This window comes from Anomaloglossus baeobatrachus, chromosome 2, assembly GCF_048569485.1.
Source record: "Anomaloglossus baeobatrachus isolate aAnoBae1 chromosome 2, aAnoBae1.hap1, whole genome shotgun sequence".
NCBI classification, from domain to species: domain Eukaryota; kingdom Metazoa; phylum Chordata; class Amphibia; order Anura; family Aromobatidae; genus Anomaloglossus; species Anomaloglossus baeobatrachus.
The window spans coordinates 361,987,161-362,013,528 of NC_134354.1; positions in this window are offsets into that span (position 1 = coordinate 361,987,161).

A 26,368-nucleotide genomic window follows, 5' to 3' on the forward strand; every position below is an offset into this window, starting at 1 on the left:
GTACACTGAGTGTTTGCTAGTATAATGGCTTAGTTATAATGAGTTGGAGTGTGCAATGCAGGCAGAGGTGCTGCAAATGTCTTTGCACTAGTGTGACTAGACAAAAGTACAATAGCCACGTTTAGGATGCCACTAGGTACACTGAGTGTTTGCTAGTATAATGGCTTAGTTATAATGAGTTGGAGTGTGCAATGCAGGCAGAGGTGCTGCAAATGTCTTTGCACTAGTGGGACTAGACAAATGTCCAATAGCCACGTTTAGGATGCCACTAGGTACACTGAGTGTTTGCTAGTATAATGGCTTAGTTATAATGAGTTGGAGTGTGCAATGCAGGCAGAGGTGCTGCAAATGTCTTTGCACTAGTGGGACTAGACAAATGTCCAATAGCCACGTTTAGGATGCCACTAGGTACACTGAGTGTTTGCTAGTATAATGGCTTAGTTATAATGAGTTGGAGTGTGCAATGCAGGCAGAGGTGCTGCAAATGTCTTTGCACTAGTGGGACTATAGCAAAGTCCAATAGCCACGTTTAGGATGCCACTAGGTACACTGAGTGTTTGCTAGTATAATGGCTTAGTTATAATGAGTTGGAGTGTGCAATGCAGGCAGAGGTGCTGCAAATGTCTTTGCACTAGTGGGACTATAGCAAAGTCCAATAGCCACGTTTAGGATGCCACTAGGTACACTGAGTGTTTGCTAGTATAATGGCTTAGTTATAATGAGTTGGAGTGTGCAATGCAGGCAGAGGTGCTGCAAATGTCTTTGCACTAGTGGGACTATAGCAAAGTCCAATAGCCACGTTTAGGATGCCACTAGGTACACTGAGTGTTTGCTAGTATAATGGCTTATTTATAATGAGTTGGAGTGTGCAATGCAGGCGGAGGTGCTGCAAATGTCTTTGCACTAGTGGGACTAGACAAAAGTCCAATAGCCACGTTTAGGATGCCACTAGGTACACTGAGTGTTTGCTAGTATAATGGCTTAGTTATAATGAGTTGGAGTGTGCAATGCAGGCAGAGGTGCTGCAAATGTCTTTGCACTAGTGGGACTATAGCAAAGTCCAATAGCCACGTTTAGGATGCCACTAGGTACACTGAGTGTTTGCTAGTATAATGGCTTAGTTATAATGAGTTGGAGTGTGCAATGCAGGCAGAGGTGCTGCAAATGTCTTTGCACTAGTGGGACTATAGCAAAGTCCAATAGCCACGTTTAGGATGCCACTAGGTACACTGAGTGTTTGCTAGTATAATGGCTTAGTTATAATGAGTTGGAGTGTGCAGAGGACAGGAGGGTACAGTGCCAGGATTGTGGGGCTCTGGGTAGAGGAAAGGAAGCCTGCCTTTCTATTACCTCCTAATAGGGAAATGCAGGGAGGAAATCCCTGACCTTTGCTACACAGACGCTGTGGCTGTTTTCAGGACCTGTCACCTATGGCTCTGACCCTGCCGGTTTGAGCCCTTAAAAGGACTGATAGAAAGTGCTCTCCCTAAGCTGTCCAGCGCTGTGTATGGAGCGCATACAGCTGTATCAGCGATAGGACAAAGGACGGAGCTGCGACAGTGATGTCTGACACCAAAGACGCAGAAGAGATAATGGCGTCCTGGAGGAAAATGTCCAGTTTTATAATGCAGGGACATGTGACATGGACATCCTATCACACATGCCGTTGCTTCTCTGGCTAAAAGTCCACTTAGCTGTGTGTGTGTCTGGGATTGGCTGACATGCTTGCCCGCCCCACAAGACGCGCGCGCTTAGGGAAGGAAAACAAGGGAAAAAAAAAAAAAAAATGGCGATCGCCATTATACAAACAGCAGTGATCTGAAGGCGCTGTTCACGCACACTATACACTGAAATGTCATAATAGTGTGAGTCACAGAGTGACTTACACTATTACAGCGGAAAGCCAGCTAGGAATTAGCTGGTTTTTTGCTGCTAGAACCGTTCTCGAACGTTTCTAGAACTATCGAGCTTTTGCAAAAAGCTCGAGTTCTAGTTCGATCTAGAACAGGCCCCAAAATCACTCGAGCCTAGAACTGGAGAACTTCGAACCGCGAACCGCGCTCAACTCTAATCCTTAGTAGAAATATGATAGCTGCAAATTTGGGCAGTCACTAGATGACATGCCTATTCTCCTCCCTTTTGGGTGTTACACTGCACCCAAAAGGGGAGGAGGTGTATTTCATAGTAATGTGTCGCCATTTTCTGGGTGACTGTATATGAATTGTACAGCTCCACCCGGAAGTAAAGTGGAAACAGATTTATACATATATGTCACAGACTGCGGTCATAAGTCTCCCGTGCGGCCGCAGGCCCGCTCCCGTGCGGTCATCAGTCCCCCGTGCGGCCGCAGGCCCGCTCCCGTGCGGGCGGCAGGCCCACTCCCGTGCAGTCATCAATCTTCCGTGCGGCCGGCAGGCCCGCTCCCGTGTGGCCGGCAGGCCCGCTCCTGTGCGGGAGATGAAGCAGCTGGAAATCAAGTGAACAGTAGAAAAAAATAAAAAAGACATACTCACCTGTCTGCAGACTCCCGGTGCCATGCCCGCTAATAGCTCCTCTTACGGTACTGCTGCTCAGGCTGTGTGCCGGCTCCAAGGCTCGTCCGATGGATGCAGGACCTGGCGGAGAATCACCTGATGCAGTCACCTGACGCATCAGCTGATTGCAAGTCGCGCAGTGACGCCGGCTTTTTACCGCCCAGCTATCAGCTAATGCCGTCAGGAGACTATCAGCTGATTACCGGCAGCTCCTGCAGCGATTGGACAGGAGCCAGCACGTAAGTGTGTAGGGTTTTGTTGTTTTTTTTTTCACTGATGCATCAGCTGATTGTATAAACAGCTTTAATACAATCAGCTGATGTGTGATGTGATTCACATGTTTTATCCTGACACAACATTTGATCGGTATGCCTTCCAGCAAACCGATCAGATGATTTTGGACGGCGCGGGACCCTTGACCCAGGATTACTGAGGAGGGGGGTTCTTTATTTCAATAAAGATGGAGTCACTAATTGTGTTGTGTTTTATTTCTCATAAAAATATTTTTCTGTGTGTTGTGTTTTATTTTATCTTTACTAGAAATTCATGGTGGCCATGTCTAATATTGGCGTGACACCATGAATTTCGGGCTTAGGGCCATCTGATAATATAAAGCTAGCCCTAACCCCATTATTACCCAGCGAGCCACCCGGCATCAGGGCAGCTGGAAGAGTTGGATACAGCGCCAGAAGATGGCTCTTCTATGAAAGCGCCATTTTCTGGGGTGGCTGCGGACTGCATTTCGTAGCGGGGGTGCCCAGAAAGCATGGGCACCCTGCACTGCGGATTCCAATCCACAGCTGCCTAGTTGTACCTGGCTGGACTCAAAAATTGGGCGAAGCCCACGTCTTTTTTTTATTTTAATTATTTAATGAAAGTCATGAAATAATTTAAAAAAAAGGACTTTGCTATATTTTTGGTTCACAACCGGGTACAAATAGGCAGCTGGGGGTTGGGGGCAGCCCGTACCTTACTGCTGTACCTGGCTAGCATACAAAAATATGGCGAAGCCCATGTCATTTTTTGGGGGGGCAAAAAACTACTGCATACAGTCCTGGATGGAGGATGCTGAACCTTGTAGTTCTGCAGCTGTTGTCTGCTCTACTGCATACACTATTGGATGAAGCATGCTGAGCCTTGTAGTTCTGCAGCTGCTGTCTGCTCTCCTGCATACACTATTAGATGGAGTATGCTGAGCCTTGTAGTTCTGCTCCCCCTGCCTGTCCCTCCAGCATACAGTCCTGGATGGAGCATGCTGAGCCTTGTAGTTCTGCAGCTGTCTGCTCTCCTGCATACACTAGTAGGGAATGAAGAACATATTGAAGAAGGAAATGTCAGACCTTTTATCTTTTTTTATTTTTTAAACAATCTTTAATGGCATTGTTCAATGATAAAAACGCATAAAAAGGCAGTGAGCAAAAACGCAACAAAAAACGCGGTAAATCATGCGTTGTTGCCGCGTTTTTTTGCAACAGGTGCTTTTTTGTACGTTTTTTGCTACAAAAAACACAAAAAAGCAGCATAAAAAAAAAGCAGTGTGTGAACCTAGCCTTACTTTCAGTTACAGTTTAGTGATGAGGGGGTGTCATATAGACGCCTGCCATCAGTAAACTATGACTTATTGGCAGCTATGGGCTGCTGCCATTAACTCCTTCATTACCTTGATTGCCACCGCATCACGGCAACGGGAAGACCCGTGAAAAGTCCGGCACTGTCGCATTTAATGGAAGCGGCAATTACGGGTGGCTGCTGGATGATATTTTTAGGCTGGGGGGCTCCCCATAACGTGGGCCTCCCCAGCCTGAGAATACCAGCCCCCAGCTGTGATGCTTTATCCTGGCTGGTTCGAAAAATTGGGGCGGACCGCACGCTGTTTTTGATAATTATTTTTGGTTTACTGTACGCTATGGACCCGCCCACTGGCGGCTGTGATTGGTTTGGTTGCACTGAGACAGCTGTCACTCAGCATTGAAGTGTGTCTGCCTGCAACCAATCACAGCCAACGGTGAGCAGGGAAGGAGTGAATACGAGATGAAATAATGAGCCGACTTTGGAAGATGAAAGCCACCGCCGTGAGAGCAGTGTGACAGCTGCCCAGTCATCAGTGAGTATGAAGCGCTTGCTCCTACCCCTTTGGGGCAGATTCTTTTCCCCATAAACTTTATATGGGGAGCAGCATCCGGCCAGATACCGGGGATCAATCCTCTGCCGACTCACAGTCTGCGGGTGATTGGTCTGTCAGCCCTCGAAACCACAGGGACCTGAGTAAAAGAATTTTCATGCAATTGTTTTAGCTGCGGGAATCCCGCAGCAAAACATGCAGCTGTCAAGATTTGCATAGTGCGCACAGCATTTTTTTCCCATTGGTTTTGCTGGTGATTCACTGCAGAGATGTTATGAACGTTTTCTGCAGCGAAACATGCAGCAAAACCGCAGGAAATCCGCGGCAAAAAACGGTAAGTGCGCACAGAGCCTTACACATATATACAGTGACTGTTACACATATATATACAGACTGCGGTCATCGCACCCACATATATACACTGACTGTTACACATACAGTATACGCTGTATGGCACTGTATGGTGGCTCAGTAGTTAGCACTGTATGGTGGCTCAGTAGTTGGCACTGTATGGTGGCTCTGTATGGTGGCTCTGTATGGTGGCTCAGTAGTTGTCTCTCTAGTTGGCACAGTACGGTGGCTCAGTAGTTGGCACAGTACGGTGGCTCTGTAGTTGGCACAGTACGGTGGCTCAGTAGTTGGCACAGTACGGTGGCTCAGTAGTTGGCACTGTATGGTGGCTCAGTAGTTGTCTCTCTAGTTGGCACAGTACGGTGGCTCAGTAGTTGGCACAGTACGGTGGCTCTGTAGTTGGCACAGTACGGTGGCTCTGTAGTTGGCACAGTACGGTGGCTCAGTAGTTGGCACAGTACGGTGGCTCAGTAGTTGGCACAGTACGGTGGCTCAGTAGTTGGCACTGTATGGTGGCTCTGTAGATGGCACTGTACGGTGGCTCAGTAGTTGGCACTGCATGGTGGCTCAGTAGTTGGCACTGTACTGTGGCTCTGTAGATGGCACTGTACGGTGGCTCAGTAGTTGGCACTGTACAGTGGCTCAGTAGTTGGCACTGTACGGTGGCTCAGTAGTTGGCACAGTACGGTGGCTCAGTAGTTGGCACTGTATGGTGGCTCTGTAGATGGCACTGTACGGTGGCTCTGTAGTTGGCACTGTACGGTGGCTCAGTAGTTGGCACTGTACGGTGGCTCAGTAGTTGGCACTGTATGGTGGCTCAGTAGTTGGCACTGTACTGTGGCTCTGTAGATGGCACTGTATGGTGGCTCAGTAGTTGGCACTGTACGGTGGCTCAGTAGTTGGCACTGTACGGTGGCTGGCACTATATGATGGATAAGGGTAGGATTAGATACACAGCTGTGCAGACAGTATCACACAGGAGAGGATTAGATACACAGCTCAGCACACAGTATCACACAGGAGAGGATTAGATACACGGCTCAGCAGACAGTATCACACAGGAGAGGATTAGATACACAGCTCAGCAGACAGTATCACACAGGAGAGGATTAGATACACAGCTCAGAACACAGTATCACACAGGAGAGGATTAGATACACAGCTCAGAACACAGTATCACACAGATGATTAGATACACGGCTCAGCAGACAGTATCACAGGAGAGGATTAGATACATGGCTCAGCAGACAGTATCAGGAGAGGATTAGATACACAGCTCAGCACAAAGTATCACACAGGAGAGGATTAGATACACAGCTCAGCACACAGTATCACACAGGAGAGGATTAGATACACAGCTCAGCAGACAGTATCACACAGGAGAGGATTAGACACACAGCTCAGCAGACAGTATCACACAGGAGAGGATCAGATACACGGCTCAGCAGACAGTATCACACAGGAGAGGATTAGATACACAGCTCAGCAGACAGTATCACACAGGAGAGGATCAGATACACGGCTCAGCAGACAGTATCACACAGGAGAGGATTAGATACACAGCTCAGCACACAGTATCACACAGGGGAGGATTAGATACACAGCTCAGCACACAGTATCACACAGGGTAGGATTAGATACACAGCTCAGCACACAGTATCACACAGGGGAGGATTAGATACACAGCTCAGCACACAGTATCACACAGGGGAGGATTAGATACACAGCTCAGCAGACAGTATCACACAGGAGAGGATTAGATACACAGCTCAGCAGACAGTATCACACAGGGGAGGATTAGATACACAGCTCAGCTGACAGTATCACACAGGAGAGGATTAGATACACAGCTCAGCAGACAGTATCACACAGGGGAGGATTAGATACACAGCTCAGCACACAGTATCACACAGGGGAGGATTAGATACACAGCTCAGCACACAGTATCACACAGGGGAGGATTAGATACACAGCTCAGCACACAGTATCACACAGGAGAGGATTAGATACACAGCTCAGAACACAGTATCACACAGATGATTAGATACACGGCTCAGCAGACAGTATCACAGGAGAGGATTAGATACACGGCTCAGCAGACAGTATCAGGAGAGGATTAGATACACAGCTCAGCACAAAGTATCACACAGGAGAGGATTAGATACACAACTCAGCAGACAGTATCACACAGGGGAGGATTAGATACACAGCTCAGCACACAGTATCACACAGGAGAGGATTAGATACACAGCTCAGCACACAGTATCACACAGGTTATGATTAGATACACAGCTCAGCACACAGTATCACACAGGGGAGAATTATATACACAGCTCAGCACACAGTATCACACAGGGGAGGATTAGATAAACAACCATGCAGACAGTATCACCAGTACACACAGGGTAGCAAGCGGAAGGGTTGACACACACACACACATGAACGTGGACGGGGCTGAGGACAGCTGGGGGAGGGAGGGGGTTTCATTACAGACGGTAACGGCAGGGGGCTGGTGAGAGCAGAGGGAGGACACACACACCGGCGGCCGCCAGAACGGGGCTGGGTACAGTGGAGGGACGTGATTTAATAACATACGGTAACGGCAGGGGGCGGGGGCTGGTGAGAACAGAGGGAGGGAGGGTTGTGTGATCGGTAACGGGGGGAGGGGAGGCGGCCCGGACTCACATCCCGGCAGTTGACAGGTGTAAAGTGGCGCAAAGAGCATGGATTGAAACTCCACAAAAATGTCGCTGAAATCTTCCCTTTGCTGTGATATGGACAGCCCAGGGGGCGCGTCCAGGTCACAGCATACGCCCACTGTAACGGTACACATAGGGTCGGATAGCGACCACTATTCTCTATGCACAGGGGCTGCCATAAAGGAGTGTGGAACTGTCGTTACACACACAGCAAATCCAACATGGCCCCCAATGCATACAGTAAAATTAGAATTACATAAAAACTAAATAAGCTACGAATTTAATTTTGAATTAGAAATACTTCATTTCAGAATCACTTATTTTGATAAAAAAAAATAAAAAAACGCGATACAGTCCCTTTAAGTCTTGTCTTTTCTTCTGTGAGTTGATGCTACCTATGTTTGTAATTATTTGATGTACCTCCCCTCTGGGTCAGCTGCTGTTCATCTTGTGCAATGAGACATGTATAAATGTAGAGCACTAGGTCTCTGAGTGCATCTGATAAATCCTCAGAAATATACCACAAATGTCCCAGATAGGACCAGAATTTATTTACCAAACCATGGCAGGTGTGAAAAGTTCCTTGTTTTCAGCTATGCTAGACACTAGTCTAGCAAATGGTTCACATTAACTCCCACTTTCTTTTCTGATATTTTTTGCTCAGTCTTGGTGTCTGGTATCTTGTATAGTAATCCCTGATATGGTGTTTCTGTAACTGCATAATTATTCAACATATAAAATAGTGTCATACATCGCAGCAGATCCTTCAAATGTATCTCAGTCTGGTCTAGGGATAACGTGTGCAGTATATTCCTAAGAGCTATACATTTGGAGGAGTCTCTTTCCAACAAATCATGGCATATGGACAAGGCAGGATACAGGGACGCTGGGCCAGACAATCTCACAAGCATGATTCTGGTTCTGCTTTATTACACTATTCGTTTGTCATATCGCTTAGTTTCTTATATGTCTTGGTTTCTGCACTCCCTCACATATACCCCCCTCCTACACATTCTGTGCCTTCTCTCTATATCAGCCCCTCTCTCCTTCCCTCTCCCATGTACAACATTGAGGCCTTACTAACATTTTTCAACCATTCAAAACCATCCACTACCCCCACACAGTACACAAAACGCTGACACAAAACACTGAATCACCTGCTCTTTCTCTTTTTCTTCCTCCTCCTAGCTGCTGGTGATTAGAGTTGAGCGGATAGTGAAAAATCCGGGTCCGGCGGAAAGAAGTCTGGATCTGAACCGATACCCAGAAACAGCTGTCTGTAAATGGATACCATGTTTGGCATAGGTGGTCCCCTTGACTGGAGACTGCCCTTCCCGTGGTTGTTCCTTCCCAGTGAAAGACCTGGCTAGTTTCCCAGTGAAAGACCTGGCTAGTCCCGTTCTGGATATCAAATGGGTCAGACAGGGAATTGTTGAGTATGATTCTTGCTGATGGGTAGGTGTACATTTGCATTATAGCATGGATGAGGGGCTGGGGGAAAAGTAGGTGTGTGAGGGTCCCCTTCTGGAAAGTCCAGTCCACCCTGTCAAACGCTTTCTCACCGTCTGTGCCCAATAGGACCAAGGGGATTTTATTCAGATTGGCATGCTGGAGGAGATGCAGAACACGTATAGCGTATAGCACGTATAGCGTTATCTTTACCTTCCCTTCCCTTTACAAACCCTGTCTGGTCAGTGGAAATAAGGTTGGGGAGGTACTCAGCCATTCTGCTAGCAATCATACTAGCAAAGATTTTTAAGTCAACGTTCAAGAGAGAAATTGGTCTATAATTACTACATAGTTCCGAGTCCTTCCCCTCTTTATGTATCAGCGAAATGTGAGCTTCTAGAGCCTGTTTAGGGAAGGCATGCCCAGCCATGACAGCGTTGCACGTGTTAAGTAGACTGAGTGTTAATATTCTAGAGAATGATTTGTAGTATGTTATCGGAAGGCCATCAGGTCCTGGTGCTTTCCCTGAATGGACTCTGGACTGGGTGGACTGAAGTTCCGCAAAGGTAAAGGGCCTGGAAAGAGCTGTTTGTTGGTCTAGGGTCAACTTGGTTAGTTGTAGCTTGGAAAGAAAGTAATGAATGAGGAGAATTCTCTTTTCTTTTTCCAAGGGTGTCTCATTTGGTCGAATTTGATAAAGATCTGTACAAAATCTTAAAAATTCCGCAAAGATCCAAGAAGGGTCAGTGGTGCGGCCGCCCCCTGCTATTTTAAGCGATTGAACAAAAGTGTGTGCTTGGCGTTTTTTGATTAGGGATATCATCAATTTTGATGCCCTATCCCCATGCACATATAGCTTATTTTTCCAATTCATATAGTACTTGGCTGATTTCCTGTTAAGCAAATCTTTCAAACTCTGTCTTTTAGCGGCTAATTGTTCCAATACCAATCCGATCTGGGATTTCTTATGTGATAGTTCCAGGGCTGCTATTTCTTCGTATAATTTGTGGAGTGTATTATTCCATTTTTTATTTAAGTATGACGCGATGGAGATCATCGCCCCCCTAATTACCACGTTGTGTGCTTCCCAGAGGGTGGGCGGAATAATCTCCGGGCTCTCATTTGCTTTAAAATAATTATCTAAAGCAGCCTGTATGCATTTCTTGTTATCAGGGGAAGATAAGATAGACTCATTAAGCCTCCAAGATCTGATGTCTGAGTGTGATTTCTGGAGTGTAAGGGTACCTTCACACTTAGCGATGCAGCAGCGATCCGACCAGCGATCTGACCTGGTCAGGATCGCTGCTGCATCGCTACATGGTCGCTGGTGAGCTGTCAAACAGGCAGATCTCACCAGCGACCAGTGAACAGCCTCCAGCCAGCAGCGACGTGCAAGCGACGCTGCACTTGCACGGAGCCGCCGTCTGGAAGCTGCGGAGACTGGTAACTAAGGTAAACATCGGGTATGGTTACCCGATGTTTACATTAGTTACCAGCGCACAGCTGTGTGTGCAGGGAGCAGGGAGCCGCGCACACTGAGCGCTGGCTCCTTGCTCTCCTAGCTACAGTACACATCGGGTTAATTAACCCGATGTGTAATGCAGCTACATGTGCAGAGAGCAGGGAGCCGCGCACACTGCTTAGCGCTGGCTCCTTGCTCTCCTAGCTGCTGTACACATCGGGTTAATTAACCCGATGTGTACAGCAGCTATATGTGCAGAGAGCCGGAGCCGGCAGCACAGGCAGCGTGAGAGCTGCAGAGGCTGGTAACTAAGGTAAATATCGGGTAACCACCTTGGTTACCCGATGTTTATCTTGGATACAGCTTACCTCAGCTGTCAGACGCCGGCTCCTGCTCCCTGCTCGCTTCATTTGTCGCTCTCTCGCTGTCACACACAGCGATCTGTGTGTCACAGCGGGAGAGCGGCTTTGAAGAAAACGAACCAGGGCTGTGTGTAATGAGCAGCGATCTCGCAGCAGGGGCCAGATCGCTGCTCAGTGTCACACACAGCGAGATCGCTAATGAGGTCACTGCTGCATCACAAAAAGCGTGACTCAGCAGCGATCTCGGCAGTGAGCTCGCTGTGTGTGAAGCACCCCTAAAGGTACTGTCACACATAACGAGATCGCTAGCGAGATCGCAGCTGAGTCATGGTTTCCGTGACGCAGTAGCGATCCCGTTAGCGATCTTGTTATGTGTGACACATACCAGCGATCAGGCCCCTGCTGTGAGATCTCTAGTCATTGCAGAATGGTCCAGGCCATTTTCCTCAAAGGCGATGTCCTGCTGGGCAGGACACATCGCTGTGTTTGACACTGTGACAGGGTCACAGTGACTGCTGAGATCGTTATACAGGTTGTTACTGCGACCTGTATTGTTCCTGCATCGCTGGTAAGATCTGACTGTGTGACATCTCACCTGCGACCTCCCATCGACTTACCTGCGATCCCTATCAGGTCACATCGTTTTCGGGATCGCTGGTAAGTCGTTGTGTATGACTGGGCCTTAAGGTTAATTGTAATGATCGAGTGATCTGATAGAACTGCTGGAAGGATATCAGATTTGAGCACTGCAGGCAAGAGAGACTTGGTTATGAATATATAGTCAATTCTATGATAAGAGTGGTGCGGGTGCGAATAATAAGTATAATCTCGGTCGGAAGGATGGAGATATCGCCTTGAGTCTAAGGTCCAGTCACACTAAGCAACTTACCAGCGATCCCAACAACGATAGGGATCGCTGGTAAGTTGCTAGGAGGTTGCTGGTGAGATGTCACACTTTGACGCTCCAGCGATCCCACCAGCAACCTGACCTGGCAGGGATCGCTGGAGCGTCACTACACGAGTTGCTGGTGAGCTCACCAGCAACCAGTGACCAGCCACACGTGCAGAGAGCAGGGAGCAGCGCACACTGAGCGCTGGCTCCCTGCTCTCCTAGTACAGCACACATCGGGTTAATTACCCGATGTGTGCTGCAGCTACATGTGCACAGAGCAGGGAGCAGCGCACAATGCTTAGCGCTGGCTCCCTGCTCTCCTGGCTACAGCACACATCGGGTTAATTAACCCGATGTGTCCTGCAGCTACACGTGCACAGAGCAGGAGCCGGCACTGACAGTGAGAGCGGCGGAGGCTGGTAACGAAGGTAAATATCGGGTAACCAAGGACAGGGCTTCTTGGTTACCCGATGTTTACATTGGTTACCAGCCTCCGCAGAAGCCGGCTCCTGCTGCCTGCACATTTAGTTGTTGCTGTCTCGCTGTCACACACAGCGATCTGTGCTTCACAGCAGGACAGCAACAACTAAAAAATGGCCCAGGACATTCAGCAACAACCAACGACCTCACAGCAGGGGCCAGGTTGTTGCTGGATGTCACACACAGCAACATCGCTAGCAACTTCACAAAAGTTGTTCGTTACCAGCGATGTTGCTAGCGATGTTGCTTAGTGTGACGGGGCCTTAACAGAGATAACAACTGTAAAGAGTGTTTAACCCAGGATAAATCTCTTAAAGATATGGGATACCTCTTTGCCTTGGAGTCCATGGAGGGGTCTAGTGATAAATTCAAGTCTCCACACAAGAAATGTAATCCCTCCGAAAAGAGACCAAATTTCCTGATGGTAGAGAGAATCCACTTAATTTGTTTCCTGTTTGGGGCATATATGCTTCCAATCGTAACCAGGGATCCGCACATTAGACCTTTAAAAAAGATGTATCTGCCATCCGGGTCTGCTCTGTACTCGATTACGGAGAAAGGGATATTTTTTGAGATGGCGATGGAGACCCCTCTGGAGCCTTTTTGCGGGGAAGGTGCATGAAACCACTGACTATAATAATTTCTATCAAAATTAGGGAGTTTGTCCGGTAAAAAGTGTGTCTGAGGGCGGAATCTGTCTAGAGCTTGTGATCGTGGAATGGGGAAATTAAAGCCATGTGTATTATGACTAGCTACTTTAATTACCTTATGCGCAGAAGTCATGATGAAGTATAGTTCGAGCGGCGATTCGCCAGTAGAAATATCTTTCAGATCTGTAGGTTGGAGGGGAGGGAGGAAAGACCATTAAAGGAGGGGAATGACAACACAAAATATTCAATTCTAGAAGAAGAAATAAAACAATGTTAGTATATAACAGCATGAGTTCGATATGACTTGTGACCAGATAGGTGTCAATCTTGTGAGGTGAGTAACTTTTAACAGCTTATCGAATCTACATCTAGAGACGTAGGGATTAGTAATGGCAGGCGTAGCTTCCCTGAGACATCTCCTCTGGAAGGGATCCCTGGTATAACACTACCGAGGCAAGTTCAGGGAGGTTTTTGGGGGAGCATCGAATTCAAAGTTCCACACATGAGGTCTCCAATAGTTCTTTAGAAGAAAGAATAATTACTTCTCAACGTCTCAAGGGACAGACATTGGGCTAATTAGAGGTCTAGACGATTCCTATGGGAAATTCAGCTCCTAGAATCTTAGTGACTCAAGAAAAAAGAAGTGAGGGTTGAAGCTCACCTGTAGTAGAGTAAGATTACGATAGTACGTCAGATCTGTTTGCTTGTCGAGTTTAGCAGAAGCATTTTTGCCGCTTTTTGCTTGTGCTTCTGGGCCTTGGGTGTGGTTATCGTGTGCCATGGAGTAGGATTCGGCATTGATTGGATCATGGATGCGAGCTGGAGTGCCTCCAGGTCAGGGGGTTTCTCCAAAGCAATGTTCAGCTCTTCACAGATCTTAAGGATTTCTGTTGATGTCCTGGCCTGATATCTTTTATCCATGGCAGTGACTGCAATCCCAAATGGAAACAGCCACCTATATTGGAACTGTTTCAGGCACAGGGCTTCTGTAAAAGGTTTAAGGGCACATCTCTTGTTGAGAGTGGAGGCAGCAAGATCTTGAAAAATTAAAATATTGGCTCCTTCATAGGTGGTACTTTCCATCTCACTAGCTCTTTTGAGCACTAGCTCTTTTGCACGAATGTCCATGAAGCGGCATATGATGTCCCGAGGAGAGTCAGATTGCTTGGGTTTGGGTCTCAGGGACCTATGTGGTCTGAGCATATATAGTGAGCTCGGGTCATCTGAGAGGAGCAACTTGGTGAATATTTCTTTGAGAGCAGATTCCAATGCTTCTGTAGCGACCGACTCTGGTAGGCTTTTGACTCAAAGGTTGTTTCTGCGTTCCCTGTTCTCATGATCTTCCAATGTGTTGTAGATTTGGTTGATATGACCCTCTTGGGCCTGGAGACAGGTGAGGGCAGAGTTTGCTTGATGAACTACAGCAGAATTGGCGGTCTCCAGCGCATCCACTCTGTGGCCAATTTGCCCTAACTCCTACTTGCTGTCCGTTAGGTCTTTCAGTACAGGTGCCATGGTTTTAGCAAGAAGATGCTTCATGAATGATCTTGAAAGGGGTTGCTCCTTCTGCTTTCCTTTCTCCTCCATGTCGCTCTCTTTTTCAGACTCAGAATCTTCCCTAACAGTTTGCGCCGGAAGAAGAGATGCCATCTGTTTTGGGTTTTGCATGTGTTTTTTAATGAATTTATCAATATCTGCTTGGGTGGATGATGAAGTTGGTCTATGAGTAGCTCCCGCAGCCTTATTTCCAATTTTCACCATCCTGTATTCTCGGCTGCTCAGCTAAAGAAATTGACCCCTAACCGGTCTCTATCTCTGATGGGTTTAGATCATTTTAACTCCACACAGGGTATGATGAGAAGAAGGAGTGGAATATGTCTTCCACTTTGAGGTATTGTGATCAGCTACAATGGCAGCGAGGGTGTGACTTTTCTTTTGTATATGTATATTGATACTCCTGTCAAGCTGCAGGGGGCGCCTGTCACCTCTGTTCCATAGTGCTGGGAATCCAATATTACCCAATGGTGATGTTTTATGGGCAGTCTATGGTTGACTCTTGTGAAGTGACAGTAGGCAGATCAGAACAAACACCTTTTCTGCCTCCCTCTACACCTCTACCCCGCTGCTCCCAACATGGCAGCCAATGCCCAGGCCAATGCCGACCAGGTAGCAGAGGACCCAGTAGCTGACACTCCGGTGACCGATGACCCCGCTGCTTCAAACCCAGCAGTCAATGCCCAGGCCAACGATGCGCAGAGTGGAGAAGATCAGTTTGCTGACCCAGACTTGGATCCAGCTACTGCTTGCCAGGAAGCCACAGAACAGGCTACCATTGACCAGACTGCCTGCCATGTTTCACGAGCATCGGCAGCAGGGGGACCTTTTGCCACTGAATGGAGAGCGTGTGGAGAATCGAGAGCCGAGGCTTCAACCGGATAACCAGAGGACACCTACCCGCGGCTGGTGTGGGAGCAGTCCTATTTTGTTTCCTTTGCGGACCCAATGGAGGATTCCATGTTTGTGGACGCTGATGAGGAGTACCATCAGGCCACCTTGATCCAGCTAGCCGCTGAAAAAAACAAGCGACGGGGTCGGCTGGCCACGGTGGAACAAAGGAATCTGGCTAACAAGGAGTACTCCGACAGGCCCGTCCATCGACCCCTGAAGAGTTCCATAAAGGTACTGTCACCAAGTTTGACCTCAGCAAGGGGTGGGGGTTTATCGCTGAACCAGAACAAGGGAGGGAGGTGTTTGTGTCCAGGCGGGATGTTGAAGCCCATCTTCCTACAGGTCATCCTGGTAGGGACCTGTACCCTGGTGCCTGGGTCATCTACAGTTTGCATAACGAAGAGTGGGGCTGGTTTGCCCTGGATGTGGGACTCTGTAGTCCGGACACGGCAGCTGCGGCAACAGCACCCATACCAGTAGTAAAGCCAAACCCGGTACCTGTTGTGCCCAAAGAGCCTTGTAAAGAAGAATACTGCCACAAATCCACCCAAACCCCAAAGGAAAAGTGCCTGAAACCGACCGGTCAAGAATTCCCAGACTCCCAGTAAAGTTTTGATATGTCTCCTGTTTAAAATGATGGACAACCAGGCCACTGGACTTTGTGTGGTCGGAACTTTACCTGTAAATAATTACACACGTTGTGCACCCTTCCAGTATTATTGCAACCTTGTCTTGGTCCTTTGGGACAATTGCAAAAGTGGTGCACCGACCGGTGGCACACTGAACTCCAAAGTCATAAGTTAATGATGGGTTTTCCCTTAATGAAGGTGTGATAGCGCTCTGCTGAAAATGTAAATAATGTTAAATAATGTACCAAATGTAAATTACGTGTAAATATGCTCTGCAAACTAAATACTGCCATGTTTATTGCCATGTACAGAATTTATACCTCATGTGTGAATGTGATGATAATGCTAGCAAAAACCATTCGGAGTTAAAGTGTTTGCAACGTTCAAGATGCTGTGCCTCCCAAAAAGGGAAGAAATAATGTTTTTGGTTTATTGCATAACAAAAATGCGGTGATCACTGTAAAATGTTGCAGCCGGGGAGTGCTGCCATTTGCACCGGGGAATGTGGCGCTCTGCGGCTTCAGGTGCCACAGGGTAGTGCACCCCCATTAGGGTAGTACTCATCCTGGGTCCGAGGAAGGTCGATGCCGGTGTACACATACACAAACATACAGTCACTGGGTTGCCAGGGTCGGATAACCGTAGGGGGTCACAAAAGCAGTAGGTTTACAGGATGCCACCGCACCAGGGACTCCCCAGATCCACTGGACTGGGGACTCAGGGTCAGGGAGAAGCAATCACCAGGGGGAGCCAGTGGGAAGAGCAGGTTGACCTAATGAGAGAAGTGAACCATCTGGTGGCAGCTGCTGGGGGCAACAGCTCCAAACACACAAGTACACCAGAAAGAAAAACAGCTTCAGACACAGAGCAGAGCGGATGTGCCGCTAGCGGCTCTGTGGGCCAAGGCGTTTATCACAGTTGCTGAGGAGAAGCAGGGCAGCTGCTTCCACAGGACTGGTGCTGTCAAGATACAGAATCCTAGGGCAGGCATACTTTCACGTTCTCTACCAACTCTGCAAGGGTCGCAGGGAATGGCTAAGGACAGTAAACGGACCCGTCCCACGAGTCTGCAGAAAAAGGCATATGCACCGTTTTCAGAATTATTAGACAAGTTGTATTTTAGAGGATTGTTTTTATTATTGATCAACAACTATGTTCTTAATCAACCCAAAGGACTCATATCAAAGCTTAATATTTTTGGAAGTTGGAGTGGTTTTTTTTAGATTTGGCTATCTTAGGAGATCTGTTTGTGCAGGTAACTATTACTGTGCAGAATTATTAGGCAACTTAATAAAAACCAAATATATTCCCATCTCACTTGTTTATTTTCACCAGGTAATAGAGATGAGTGATGTTCGAGGTTCGCCAATTTCATGTTCGAGTGATTTTGGGGGGGTGTTCGAGTCATTTGACGAACTCGAACAATTTGGTAAAAGTTCGGTAGTTCGAGTTACGTTCGAGAACGGTCCGATCAACAAAAAGCCTCGCTAGTTACTAGCTGGCTTTTCACTGTAATAGTGTGAGTCACTGTGAATCACGCTATTATCTAAATTCAGCGTATAGTGTGAGGGGGGGGACGGGGTTTAGATCAGTGCTGCTGCTGAGTGCTGAAAGAATGCCGATCGCCATTTTTTTTTTCCCCTAACCGCGCCTACATTGGGACGGGCCAGGCTGTCAGCAAATCACAGAGACACACACTGCAAAGTGGATTTTGCCAGACAAGAAAGGGCATGTGTCATAGGCTGTGCATGTCACATCTTTGCTCTATAAGATCCGGCCATTTTCCCCGTCGCCACATTATCTCTCTTGTTAGGTTGACCAATAGGTCACAACTGTTGCCAGCGATGACTAAATGCAGAGGGAGTACTGGCAACCCCCCCCGCTTCCCTAAGCCTCAATGAGATACAGACAGACGCTGATATCTACACATAAAAGCTGGAGTGTGCGCTCTGAAAAAGAATACTGATTTATTGTTCACATACAGGGTTATACCAAACTAATTTTGGGCGTAACTATTGTACCGACCCACGGGCTCGGCTGCGACCGCCGAGCTGCTGGGATTCGTGCTCGTACGGTGAGTGGTTCGAGCTCCTCACGGACCCTGGGGTCACGTCGCTCTACAAGGGAGTTGGCGCTACACGCAGGGACTTTGGTGGGGAGTTCCATGGCCGGAGCCACGGTGGTTTGGAAGGGATGTAAGTTTGTGATGCCACTCACGGGTTGTGGTGAATGGATGGACACCACCGCTGCCGTTAACTAGGCCTCCCGGGGACGGTGTTAGGCAGCTTGGTGTTGACCACTCCGTGGGTATTGGAGTAATGGTCCCGGGGGCCCGAGGGAGGTGCCAAGGTGAGGGGACAGGTGCGGGCTGGATGCTGGTGCGGTGCGGCACGGTGCGCGGCCCGAAGGCACTGGTGTACTCACTATGACACAATACACTGGAGTCTCTGGTAAACCAAACGGGATGATGAACGGGGCCTTTCTCCTGCACCTCTTTGTGTAAATGTTTGACTCCTATGCCTAAGCAATGGTAGTCTTCTCCCTGGCTTGCTGGTTGTCGCTGGAGCCTTGTTTGCCCACAGACGCTGGCCCTTTGGGTCTCTATGCCTTGGCGGTGGCTTTACCCTGTATGGTTGGGCTGTTGTCTTCTAACAGGTCTTGTGTGGGAAAGGTCCTTAAGTCAAGTCCTCAATCAGTTGATTTGACTTGGCCCTGTCGGTTCGGGGCTTCGTACTGGGTCTGAGTACCCCTCCTGGTGCTCCGGTTTCCAATCGGTTCACCGGTTCGGTACCGGCGGGCCACCGCCCGACCCCGGTCCCTACGGTTCCACCGGCTGTAATCCCAGCTCCTGCAGGCGGCCACCACCGTCTGCCTCCTTGCCAGAGGTGACTGGGCTCCAACCCAGACACCTGAGTAGACTATTGGCAGGCCTGGTCACAGGTCTGCCCTTGAACTCGACCTCTCTCCTTCACTGTCAAGACTCATCTACTTCTGCACTAGAACTTGTGTCTTTTTCCCACCTTCAGGCCTGTGAACTTCTCGGTGGGTGGAGCCAACCGCCTGGCTCTGCCCCCCTGGTGTGGACATCAAACCTGGAGGGTGGTGACAAGGTTTTTTTAAGTTTGGCTGCTGTCACCTTTTTAGGGAGGGGGTGTGTGTGCATGGGACTACCTGGGACGACCTGACTAGTCCAGGGCATCACATTCCCCCTTGGTTTAATGCAGACCGTCTGCAGGCTGCCCGTCCATCACCGGTTAATTTTGTAACTGCAAAAAGATTAAGCATTTTTAAATATTATGCATTTTTCTCGAATCTTCCCTTACAGGAGGCACATACGCTGCAAATGGTAAATTTTAATTAATAACGGGAAACGGGATCGGTTCCTTCAGTCACCCACCCAAACAACCTGAGCCTTGATGCTGCCCCTAAGAAGTGGGCAGCACCCCTTTTCCCCAGTCCAGGAACGGGCCCAGGCGTTATCCAACGGGACGGGTGCAGGGCTTTACATCTGCCTGTCTTTTCAGAGGCCCCATGTCCAGGGGACCCCTGACTCGGAGGATGGCCACCGGTTGTAGTGGTGGCGGCCTCGGCCATCTATTTCCCACAGGCTCATCCTCCAGTCTGCCTCCCTGGAGGCTGTGAAACCGGAAGGTCGGTTAACGGGGGGGGTTGTTATTTACATATTTTGATGACATGGACTCTCATGGTTTAAAGTTTCTTAACATTCAGACAGACGTATTGTTCTGTTGTGTATTAACTCATGTTTGCTTAGCTATTGTTTCTCCAGACCCTTCCAGTGATCATTGTAATGTAGTTGTGTATTGCTAATGTAATTACCTTAGTAGCCATTGTCTAGTCTGTGACTTGCAGACTCCATGAAAATATCCTCAGTCTTTCTACCCACGTCTTTTAAATGAACATTATCCATGCAGCTTGAAATTCCTCCAATGGGAGAAGCAATCTTGTCCAACCAATCCGATGAGGACACAGTGTATCCAAAAGGAAGGCTGTAGCTATAAAAGGGAATTTCTTTAAGTCACAAGGTTGTTGTTGTTGATGGACGTGCATGATCCAGTCTAAGCTCCTAGAAGCTGGCTAGGGGATCAGGATACCTTGTGGCTTCAATCTAGGGACTTCGGTTCCGATTGGAGACCATATCCACAGTCTAGGGATTTTGACTCCGGCTGCCAGGATTATATCATCATACCAGAGACTACTTAAGGAGGAAAGCCAGGTTGGGACAATTTGGTCACCTAGCACAGACTTTGCAGACCTCAGCCAGCTTCCTAAATCTGGCATTATTCCAGTCACGGTGGGTGCCCGCCGAAAACAGGGTGCTGCTAGATTGGAGTAATTAGCCCTGGAACATCTGAGGCATGGACATTCTAAATCACTGGTGAGCCAGCGGAAGGGTGAGACTCTGTTGCCTGTTACATTTGTGTGTTTTGCTGGTTATGTGTTATGTGCCGTTAATATTTTGGGGATCCAATAAAGTCTTAATATTGTGATTCCCTCACCCTGTGTTGTCTGAGTAGTGTTCCGCCCATGGTTAAGGAGGTTGTGCGTTCAGTTGGGATGAGCCCTGGGCTACGCTGTCTTTCTAAAGGCGGCTGGTTCAGAGGATGAGAGCACCCACTGAGCCCCGTGTCTCCACACATGCCCAAAGGTTTTTGGGTGGCCTGCCAGTTCTCGGCCTTGTCTTTAGAAAACGGGGCAAAAACAAAGTCCCAACGGGGTATGGTCCCAGTGGGGACCGCGTTCAACTTGTCAGCCGGGTTCCGCTACCTTTACTCCGTATCTACATTTTCTTCTAGTCGGGGGCGAGGGATTTCATCCTCTGAGACTGGCTCCATGTCTGCCCCTGAGCCGCTATCATCTGACTCCAGGCGGCCGGTGGCGAGATCTCGTGGATCGTGTCCATCTGCATCTTGGCCACTCCTTCCGCCCACATGGGAACTTCGGCTTTTTGCTGGCCAGCGGTCTCTCTAGCATCCGGGACCTCGCGGGGCAGCATTGCGGACTCCGCTACCGATACCGATGGCAGCGGGCTGAGCGGGGAAGCAAGGGCGGCCGACACGGGGGATGGGAGAGGCCATATAGGGGCCGGGGGTAGACCGGGTCCCTCAGCCGCAGCGGCCGGTCCCTCAGGGACATAGGGGCGTGGGTCACCTACCAGCTCCTCCAAAATGGTCTCCACTCCATGCGCCCGCACGACCGCGGTCAGCTCCTCAATTTCAACTGTCCATTGCTCTAGCAAAAGACGCACTTGGGCCTGGTTGCGGCAGCACAGCAATGCCATCTGGATCTTCAACCACGCCACTGTTCCGGGCGCAAGCTCCAGGAATTCGGGCTTCTCAGACGGGGCGGACATGTTGTAAATTATTTGTCCAGGAACTAGACGGGTGGCAGAGTCCTGGAGTCCCTGCCTTTTATCTCCTCAGTCACATAAGGCTGGATCTTCACCTGCCCCCCCCGGGTCTTTTCCGGGCACTCTGCTCGCTCTTTGCATTGCTCCGCTTTCGGGGGGCGGGGCTTCGCTTTTTGTGCCCTTTCTGCTCGGAGAAGACGGCTCGGGCGGGAACTTTTCGCGCTCAAGATGGCGGATGCTGCAATTTTTCAGCTGGACGCCGCTAACGATAATATCAAGGCGCACTTCCACAGGTAAGTGGACGGTTCTATCCTGTTCGCAGATGCCAGAAGAGTCGATGTGTTCCGCCCTGCGGGCTCGGTTGCGACCGCCGAGCCGCTTGGATCCGTGCTCGTACGGTGGGTGGCTCGAGCTCCTCACGGACCGGGGGTTGGCGCTACACGCAGGGACTTTGGTGGGGAGTTCCACGGCCGGGGCCGCGGTGGTTTGGAAGGGATGTAAGTTCGTGACGCCACCCACGGGTTGTGGTGAATGGATGGACACCACCGCTGTCGTTAACTAGATCTCCCGGGGACGGTGTTACGCAGCTTGGTGTTGACCCCTCCGTGGGTAGGGGAGTAATGGTCTCGAGGGCCCGAGGGAGGTGCCGAGGCGAGGGGACAGGTGTGGCCTGGATGCTGGTGCGGTGCGGTGCGCGGCCCGAAGGCACTGGTGTACTCACTATGACACAATACACTGGAGTCTCTGGTAAACCAAGCGGGATGATGAAAGGGGCCCGCAGCCGGCTGCAGCTTCTCCCTTAATAGGTTGGTGGTTTCCGCCTTTCTCCTGCACCTCTTTGTGTAAATGTTTGACTCCTATGCCTAAGCAACGGTAGTCCGCTCCCCGGCTTGCTGGTTGTCAGTGGAGCCCTGTTTGTCCGCAGACGCTGGCCCTTTGGGGCTCTATGCCTTGGCGGTGGCTTTACCCTGTATGGTTGGGCTGTTGTCTTCTAACGGGTCTTGTGTGGGAAAGGTCCTTAAGTCCAGTCCTCAATCAGTTGATTTGACTTGGCCTTGTTGGTTCGGGGCTTCGTACTGGGACTGAGTACCCCTCCTGGTGCTCCGGTTTCCAATCGGTTCACCGGTTCGGTACCGGCGGGCCACCGCCCGACCTCGGTCCCTACAGTTCCACCGGCTGTAATCCCAGCTCCCGCAGGCGGCCACCATCGTCTCCCTCCTGGCCAGAGGTGACTGGGCTCCAACCCAGACACCTGAATAGACTATTGGCAGGCCTGGTCACAGGTCTGCCCTTGAACTCGACCTTTCTCCTTCACTGTTAAGACTCATCTACTTCTGCACTAGAACTTGTGTCTTTTTCCCGCCTCCAGGCCTGTGAACTCCTCGGTGGGTGGAGCTAACCGCCTGGCTCTGCCCCCCCGGTGTGGACATCAAACCTGGAGGGTGGTAACAAGGTTTTTTTAAGTTTGGCTGCTGTCACCTTTTTAGGGAGGGGGTGTGTGTGCATGGGACTACCTGGGACGACCTGACTAGTCCAGGGCATCACACTATGTGATATGCATATTCATTAGTTTAGATTCGTCATAAGCGTGGATTACATTTTCCCAGCAAAACAACATAACATAAGTTTTATTATAAAAGCAAAAAGCAGTTTCTTCCCAGCAAAGTGTTATCTCTCCTTTAAGTCATAACATTCCGAGCCCTTGAATCTTCTCTCAGAGTCTGTTACTAAACAAGTCTGTCCGTGCACTTTGCAAAGAAGAATTTCTATGATTTTTCTAGCCATTAAAGTTAACTCTTTCCTCACAATCCCCCCTTTTGGCGTGTGTGATGGACTGGGGCCTATCGAGAAGCTGTGTAGCAGGCTAGCCATCAGATGCTATCCAAGCCGCGGGTTGCTTAGGGACGTGAAAGGAAATCCACATCCGTCCTCCAGAAACTGCCTGCATACCTCCCGACAAGAGTCACATCATAATACGCCAAGGTGATTTCTAGAGGAAAGAGCAGAGAACAAAAAACATATTAGTGATTTCATATTGATGCTGAATAATCACTGTATTTGCATCTCTTCAAGCCGCGGAAAAACAGAGCCATTAGCAATCGAAACACTACATAGGCAACTAATAAACATAGTAGCACTTGGATTACTGATTGCAGCATCCTAATTAATCATCCTCCTATTCCCTTAAACCAGTTTGCAGGGTTGAACATTGAGAAGGTATTGCTCCACCAAGCATCTGAGCTCCTAAGTACCTCCTCATCATGTTTTTTTCTTAACTTTTGTATCTCAGTTAGACTGGCTTGGGCTTTTAAGGTTCCCTTTGGATCTATATAGTAACAACAGCTGGGACCTATTATCTAGCACATCCCCCCTTGGGCCACTGTGAGGTTCTCCAGTACCAGAGTATGTTGGTTGGTTACAATGATTAATTGTCTCTGTATGGCAATGGTACTATTTGCTGCTTGGAGAACCTCAAAAATGTGACCATCAAGATAGTCGGTGCTTTCTATCAACTTATCATACATCTGCATTACCATAGCGTAGAGAAAAAGGGTACTGAAAAATTTGTTAACATGGCTCATTTGAACTACATGGGGTCGGCCACTAGGCCTGACTTTGTTATCTGCCACTCGCTTTACCAGTAGGTGGAGAGGCATTTTTCCTGCCGGTATATCAGTAGTATTGAAGGTGGCAGGAGTCAAGCGGTCTAAGGTGCAGGTGCCATTTACTCCAACTGGTAGCCATTTGTAGGCATTGTAACCACAAACCCAGTAGGTCTGCGGCGGGAGATCCCAGATGGCAGAATGTTGTAGTATGAGTCTATGTACTATATCTATAAAGGCCGATATGTTTCTCAGCATACACCATCTGGGATGTTGGCCTAGGGGACTACAATACCCTGCGGACTGTTCACCACAGGTTTCTTGGCCAGGCACATATGGGTCTGAATCATTGCACCATACAGTGCTGGCCAAAAGTATTGGCACCCCTGCAATTCTGTCAGATAATACTCAGTTTCTTATTGAAAATGATTGCAATCACAAATTCTTTGGTATTATTAACTTAATTTAATTTGTCTTCAATGAAAAAAAATAAAAAAAATTGTCCTGATTTGTCTAATTTGTGTAATTAACAGCACCTGTAACTTACCTGTGGCACCTAACAGGTGTTGGCAATAACCAAATCACACTTGCAGCCAGTTGACATGGATTAAAGTTGACTCAACCTCTGTCCTGTGTCCTTGTGTGTACCACATTGAGCATGGAGAAAAGAAAGAAGACCAAAGAACTGTCTGAGGACTTGAGAATCCAAATTGTGAGGAAGCATGAGCAATCTCAAGGCTACAAGTCCATCTCCATAGACCTGAAAGTTCCTGTGTCTGCGGTGTGCAGTGTCATCAAGAAGTTTAAAGCCCATGGCACTGTGGCTAACCTCCCTAGATGTGGAAGGAAAAGAAAAATTGACGAGAGATTTCAACGCAAGATTGTGTGGATGGTGGATAAAGAACCTCGACTAACATCCAAACAAGTTCAAGCTGCCCTGCAGTCTGAGGGTACAACAGTGTCAACCCGTACTATCCATCGGCGTCTGAATGAAATATGGTAGGATACCCAGGAAGACCCCACTTCTTACACCGAGACATAAAAAGTCAGGCTGGAGTTTGCCAAAACTTACCTGAGAAAGCCTAAAACATTTTGGAAGAATGTTCTGTGGTCAGATGAGACAAAAGTAGAGCTTTTTGGAAAAGCCATCAACATAGAGTTTACAGGGAAAAAAAACAGGCATTCAAAGAAAAGAACACGGTCCCTACAGTCAAACATGGCGGAGGTTCCCTGATGTTTTGGGGTTGCTTTGCTGCCTCTGGCACTTGACTGCTTGACCGTGTGCATGGCATTATGAAGTCTGAAGACTACCAACAAATTTTCCAGCATAATGTAGGGCCCAGTGTGAGAAAGCTGGGTCTCCCTCAGAGGTCATGGGTCTTCCAGCAGGACAATGACCCAAATCACACTTCAAAAATCACTAGAAAATGGTTTGAGAAAAAGCACTGGAGACTACTAAAGTGGCCAGCAATGAGGCCAGACCTGAATCCCATAGAACACCTGTGGAGAGATCTCAAAATGGCAGTTTGTAGAAGGCACTCTTCAAATCTCAGGGACCTGGAGCAGTTTGCCAAAGAGAATGGTCTAAAATTCCAGGAGAGCATTGTAAGAAACTCATTGATGGTTACCGGAAGCGGTTGTTTGCAGTTATTTTTACTAAAGGTTGTGCAACCAAGTATTAGGCTAAGGGGTGCTTCACACACAGCGAGCTCGCTGCCGAGATCGCTGCTGAGTCACGCTTTTTGTGACGCAGCAGTGACCTCATTAGCGATCTCGCTGTGTGTGACACTGAGCAGCGATCTGGCCCCTGCTGCGAGATCGCTGCTCGTTACACACAGCCCTGGTTCGTTTTCTTCAAAGGCGCTCTCCCGCTGTGTCACACAGATCGCTGTGTGTGACAGCGAGAGAGCGACAAATGAAGCGAGCAGGGAGCAGGAGCCGGCGTCTGGCAGCTGCGGAGGCTGGTAACTAAGATAAACATCGGGCAACCAAGGTGGTTACCCGATATTTACCTTAGTTACCAGTAGAGATGAGCGAACCGGTCCCGGTTCGGCTCGAGGCCGGTTCGCCGAACGGAGGTCCCGTTCGAGTTCGGCTCGTCGAACGTTCGACGAACCAAACTCGAACTGCATAGGAAACAATGGCAGGCAATCACAAACACAGAAAAACACCTAGAAAACACCTTCAAAGGTGTCCAAAAGGTGACAAACAACTCACAACACATGGGAAAGTGACAAGGACATATACTCATGCGAAAACAAAACAGCTGGACAAGGAAAAAGAGGAGGACACACAGATATATGAGTATATGCAAGGAAA